Source organism: Protobothrops mucrosquamatus, unplaced genomic scaffold (genome assembly GCF_001527695.2).
Source record: "Protobothrops mucrosquamatus isolate PMUCROS unplaced genomic scaffold, P.Mucros_1.0 scaffold87, whole genome shotgun sequence".
Taxonomy (NCBI): domain Eukaryota; kingdom Metazoa; phylum Chordata; class Lepidosauria; order Squamata; family Viperidae; genus Protobothrops; species Protobothrops mucrosquamatus.
In genome coordinates this window covers 587,996-594,445 of record NW_015386463.1, presented here as the reverse complement: position 1 = coordinate 594,445, position 6,450 = coordinate 587,996, and positions in this window count along the sequence as shown.

Genomic DNA, 6,450 nt, shown 5'->3' with positions numbered 1-6,450 from the left:
GGAACAGTCTTTCCAGGGGTGGGGGAGGTAGAATTGTCTTTTAATCCAACAACCACTTCCAATGTAAGGCTCTCCCACTAGGCTCCAAGCCATCAGCAGAACCAGGTCTTCAGGTTCCTGCGGAAGGACAGAAGGGTGGGAGCCAATCTCATCTCAGGGGGTAAGATGTTCCTAAGGAACCACAGCAGAGAAGGCCCTTCTCCTGGACCCTGCCAGCTGGAATTCCTTGACAAACAGGGCCTGCAGCATGCCTCTCCTGCCAGCACAGGTCAGACAGTTCCTCAAGTAGCCTGGACCCATGCTATGCAGGGCTTTAAAGATAATAACCAACATCTTAAATTGCACCTGGAATAACCACCAGTCTTAAATTGCACCAATTTAAGACTGGCAGCCACTGCAGCTTGCATAGCAGAGGTGTATTATGGATCATTTTAGGCACTGCCCGTGGTGTTGCAGTCTGCACCAGTTGAAGCTTCCGAATGCTGTTCAAGGGTAGCCCCATATAGAGTGCATTGCAGTAGTCCAGATTTAAGATGATCAGGTGTTTGAATGACTGAGGCAGGGACTCCTGATCCAGGAAAGGCCGCAACTGGCGCACCAGCCAAAGTTGTGCAAAGGCTCTTTGAGCAGGAGTCACGAGTCTAGGAGAACCTCCAAGTTGCAAACAGGGTCTGTCCAGGATAATGCAACCCTATGGGGTAACCCTACAGCTACGTTGGTTAAAGTCCCAGATCTTTAAGCTCCATGCTCCCAAAGGTCTTGCCAGCGTTCAGCTGAAACCTGTGGTTCCCCCATCCAGGCCCCCACAGCCTCCAGGCACTGTGAGAGAACAGCAACAGCATCACTTGGATCATCAGGGATGGAAATAAAAAGTTGAGTATCATCAGCATACTGATTATCATCCTCAACCCTCACCTCAACCCCTGGTGACGATTGCTCTCACCCAGCGGCCTCATGTAGATGTTAAAAAGGAGTGGAGAGAGTTCCGAGTCCTGTAGCATGCCACAAAGGAGCAGCCATGGGCTGGGCGTCTCACTCCTTATCAATACTGATTGAGACCAGCCTCAGAGAAAGGAGCCAAACCAATGCAAAACTGTGCCGCCCAGCCCCAAACCCCACAGCCAGCCCAAAAGGGTATCGTGGTCAATGGTATCAAAGGCTGCTGAGAGATCAAGGAAAACAAGGATGGTTGCACCCTGTTGCATTTCCATCCTGCTCTCACCAGATATCATCAACGAACAAATTAATTAATCCATGGTCCATGGTATTACTAGTGACTTTCTCCAAAATTATCATATGGATATCTTCTGTCTCAGTTGTTTTCAACATCGTGTTCTTATGGCCATGCGTTACCACTGAAAAGATCATTGCTTTAACAACTCTGATCACTGTCATTTAAAAATCATTATCCTTTATGAACTTATCTACATTTTGCCAGGCATTCTTTTCTCTCCTTTAGCTCCACATTTTTAAATCTTGTAGACTGAATCTGTTCCTTACACTGATTTTACATTTTGATTGTATGTCCTTGGTGTTTTCTGAGCTTGGTTGTTTGCTTGCAGACTGTTCATTATCTGACCAAGTGCTAGAAGGGAGTAGCGTTTGCTCTATGTTTATACATAATAGCTTGCCCTGTCAGTGCTGATGAGGATAATTTTTTTCTCCTTGTTAGCTCCCTGAGTAGACTGTTGTTTACTGCTTGATTGTTTATCTGGTGTTCATTCCGGCACTAATCTCTGTTTATCTAGATGTTGCTTGTTGGTAATGAGATGTTTTGGTATTTTTGTTTCTGTCTTCGCTTTTTATTATCTCTTTAGTCTGTAATGGTATGTAAATGTGGTTTATCTCTATGTGTCTGTTGATGGCTGACTTTTCTGAATAACAAGCTTGCAGGGAATTTTCTCTGAGTCAATCTTCAACGAGGCACTTGAGAACATCGATGCTGGCATCAAACTAAACGGTGTTTGAATCAACAATTTAAGATATGCTGACGATACAGTTCTGCTTGCCAGTAAGCATGAAGACCTTCAGCTCCTCATCAACAGAGTCACAGAAATATCTGAGCTTAACACCTCAAACACCATGATCATGGTCGTCAGCAAACAACCCATTAATCTACCACCAATAAATTCAGAAGGAATACCATTAGAAAAAGTTGAAAGGATCACACACTTCGGTTCCAATTTACATGAAAGCTGGGACATGACCGTTGAAGTAAAGACAAGGATAGAAAAAGCTCGAACAGCATTCTTCAAAATGAAAAAGATCTTCTGCAGTCACGACATAAGCCTAAGACTGAAAATCAGGCTTGTCAGATGCTATATTTTTTCTATCCTGCTCTATGGAGTAGAGGGTTGGTCTCTGACAGAAAGCCACCTGAAGAGGCTAGAAGCATTTGAAATGTGGATTTACAGGCGGCTGTTACGTATAAGCTGGGTTGACAAGATCAGAAATGAGGAGGTGATAAGCCGCCTGGGAAAGCCAAGGGAAATCATCAAAACAATTAAAAAACGAAAATTAGAATATTTCGGACATGTGATGCGACACCCAGAAAAATACGGCATACTCCATTTAATCCTCCAGGAAAAGATTGAAGGCAAATGAGATCCAGGCAGAAGAAGAACATCATGGCTTCAAAATCTAAGGGACTGGTTTGGACAAAACTCAGCAGCACTTTTTCGTGCAGCTGCTGATAAAAACAGGATCGCCAACATGATCGCCAACGTCCGATAACGGATATGGCACAAGAAGAAGAAGAAGAAGGGAATTACTCTTTTTTTTTGGATTAGTTTGATCTAAGATGCTTACAGTTTTCCATAGCTGAACTATGATTGAATCTGTTCAAGTATTGTAAGATTAAAGTGTTTTCCTTGTGTCTTCAGACTGCTAATTGGTGTTTATGGATATGTTCTGCTAGTCTTCTGCCTGTCTGTCCTACAGAGAGACTGTTACAGTCCTTAAACTGTATGTTGTATATGACTCCTGTTTTTTTCTTCTTGAGCTACTGGGTCTTTTGGTTTACTTAAGAAGTTTTGGAGGGTTTTAATTGATTTGTGTGCCACAGTGATGCCATGTGGTTGTCATAGTCTGTTAGTTATGGTTATGGCTGTATGGCAATGATATACTTTTCACAGCTTGTATTGGTTATGCTGTAGTGGGTTGAGTAATCAGGTACTTTTTGATAAAATTACATGGGTATTTAGTTTGTTGCCTATACAGTAGGCAGTCTGTTTCCTTTTTCTGGTGTTCTGGGCTGCTACAGTGAATTTGTACTTTCATACTTTCTAAAAGGTATTATGGTATTTCTGGCAGAAAGGTAAAACTTTTAAAACTATGTAACTGTAAGGAGCTGATAGTGAAGATGCCAAAGTTCAGGAGTGTAATGACAGACTCACTCAAATGTACTTTAACAGCTTCTGGGGAAAAAATAGAAAAAAACCCCATTCTGTATTCCACTAGCTGTAGTCTCATGGGTTTATCTCACTAATGACCTTACCATAAGTGAATATTCACTGTAGATTAAATGCTACCTAAGGCAGTGAGAAAAGGTTGCCACAGCAACTGTATTCCAGTTTCCAGTTGCACATCTAAGGGCCTGAGACACGGATACACCTGAATAGATCCAAAATGAAATTAGGTGGTTTTTATTTTGGATGATCTCTGTCTGAATTAATCGTAGCAATATTTCTCAGCTGCCCACAAGAGCAAAACATGATTGCTAGAAGTAATATGCAGACCATAGAATTTTTAAACCAAAACAAGAGTGAGAATATATGATTAGCTGGGTTAAATGTTGTAATTTAGCCAAGTTGCAAACAAGACAACCTCAAACACTGTTGGACAAATCTAAGTAGCAATAGCAATAGGACTTAGGCTTATATACCACTTCATTGTGTTTTCAGAATTGAGCCACACGAGTGGCTGGCTAGAGCATCTGCACACAAAGCTCGACCTGTGGGAGCAGTAGGCCAGCGGGCACTCGGGCACACCGACCCATTGCTTGCAGAAGTCGAGCTGCACTTGTATGCGTCATCCCGCCACTCGCACAAGGGCTGAATGTGCACACATTTGTGTGCGCCGGCCCACCACTGAACAGTTGCCTCCCTACCAATTAGTGTTGAACCTAAACACTAAGCTTAGAAAGCACAATGACTGGATTCCCAGAGTGAAACCAAAACTGAATAACCATAGTATAATTTAGTGTGAAAATTTAATCCAGCAAGTCTAAATGTGACTATAGAGAAAGTGATCTGGACATCTTTCAATGCCAGAAAAGGTATTAGCAAAGACAACATTGGGTATCCATCAAGGGTTTTCTCCCCTGGTCTGTGCAAATCCATAATCTTTATTCACCATCATATATTTGCTCTTCAGCATTAGTGCCCATTATTAGTGCCCATTATTGAGCCGTGGCGGCGCAGTGGTTAGAATGCAGTACTGCAGGATACTTCCGCTGCCTGCTGGCTGCCTGCAGTTAGGCAGTTCGATTCTCACCGGCTCAAGGTTGATTCAGCCTTCCATCCTTCCGAGTTGGATAAAATGAGGACCCAGACTGTTGGGGGAAATATACTGACTCTGTAAACCATTTACAGAGGGCTGTAAAGTACTATGAAGTGCTTTACAAGTGCTATTGCTATTGCTATTATGCAAATAGAAGAATGTGAAATTATTATCTGGATGCAGTGAACAGTAGTTTAGCAGCCATTCTTAATTTTGATTTAAAGTTATCAATAATGCTTTAAGTCTCACTGGCCTTGTTCTACAGATCTAGGAGGAAAATTCCTACTTCATAATATTTGCTAAATATTTCTGCTCTGACAATGTCCTTGCCTCCCTTGTTGTTGTTTTTTAAATGACATTGTGGTCATTATAGTAATTCTTGTTTAGTGACTGTGCTTACAATTTTACTTCAGCTTTTCTGCTTTACAGCATCAGAAAGATATGACCCCAAATGTCCAGGTAAATCCAAACAGTCAGGAAATTTCCAGAATCAACTCACAAGGAAGCCAGGTAAAAGGATGAAACTTATAGCCCTTGCTTTCCATTCTCCCACCCTTTGGAATGCTCACCTCATGCTGGGATAATTTGCAAGAAGAGGATTAATGTTTATTTACATTTATTGGAGAGGAAGGAATTACAAGAGAGTAAACAGGCATATAAAGGGGAATACAGCTTGAAAGGAATGTGCTAGTGTCAGCTGTCTATCTAGCACACTCACAGGTGTGAGCCAGGAGTTGCAAACAAAAGATGCAAAAAGCCTTTAGTGTAAAACTGATTAGAGTCTTATCAATTTCAGGCAGCACCAATGAGTCAGAGAGTTCTATTCAACTACTTAAGGTCGCAAAACTGAGTTTGTAAACTTGCAGTGAGCACTTTTTAGGAATTTACTTTTCTGTGGAGAAAGATAGCTCAGGAAGAGATAGCTTGTTTAGGCAATCGCTCAGTTCTGCTGGAGAAAAATGGGTCAAGCACAGGAGAGCTGATACTAATTGGCTGTAATGCTAAACACATGACAGAGAGAGACTGTAAAAATTAAATAGGGTTGCAAAACCACTTTTTCATCAACATAACTGAAAAGTTGCTCTCCAAGGCAGTCATTAAATGGGGATTACCTGTAATCTAGTTCAATAAGGCAGTTCATGGTCCTTAACTCTTCCAGTACTTTTTGGTTTCCCTTAGTCAAAGGTTTTATGAATTTCTTTTTAAAAAAATATATTTTATTGGTTTTTTGCAATAACAATCTTTAGTGCTTAGTTAACAGTGTGTTGTCTGGGTTCATCTATTTTAAAAAACAATAATAATTAATTTTTATAATTCCATGATCAATACATTAAATAATAGTATGTTTCCTTGATCTTCCCTTCTTCCAATGTTATTCTCCTTTGTCAACATTAGATAAATGTAATATAACATCTTTTCTGAATGGCTTATATTTTAACCATATTTATAAAAGTCATCTTATTGAGTCGCTGTATGTCCTGTTTTCAAAATTCTTGTTTAAGCTTACTTTCCCCTCAGTATTCGAATCATTCTTCTCAGTCATAATTCTCTCAAATTTAATTACCTTTAAATGTCTAAACTTTCCATTCACATATATCATTCCAGTGTTTTAACATTTTATATATTATAAAAAATACTATACTACCTCTATCGCTTATCCCTCTTACTATAAGGGCCCTTTATATCCAAAATTATCTATTCTTTTAACCATATTCAAACAAATGTTTAATCATGTAGTACTCCATCTGGTAAGTTAAATTAGATCTCTTAAGTCTAACTCTAGTCTTCTTCTTTTGCCAAATAGCTTTCCAAGTTAATATGTTCCGCTTGCCAGGAAGTTCCTACATTTTTGTAGGTGTTGTTGGGAGTGTGAAGGACAGGTTGGGTAGATTATACACTTTTTGTCTCCCAGACTCTGATGATTTTCCTGTCAGCTCCATAATCCATTTT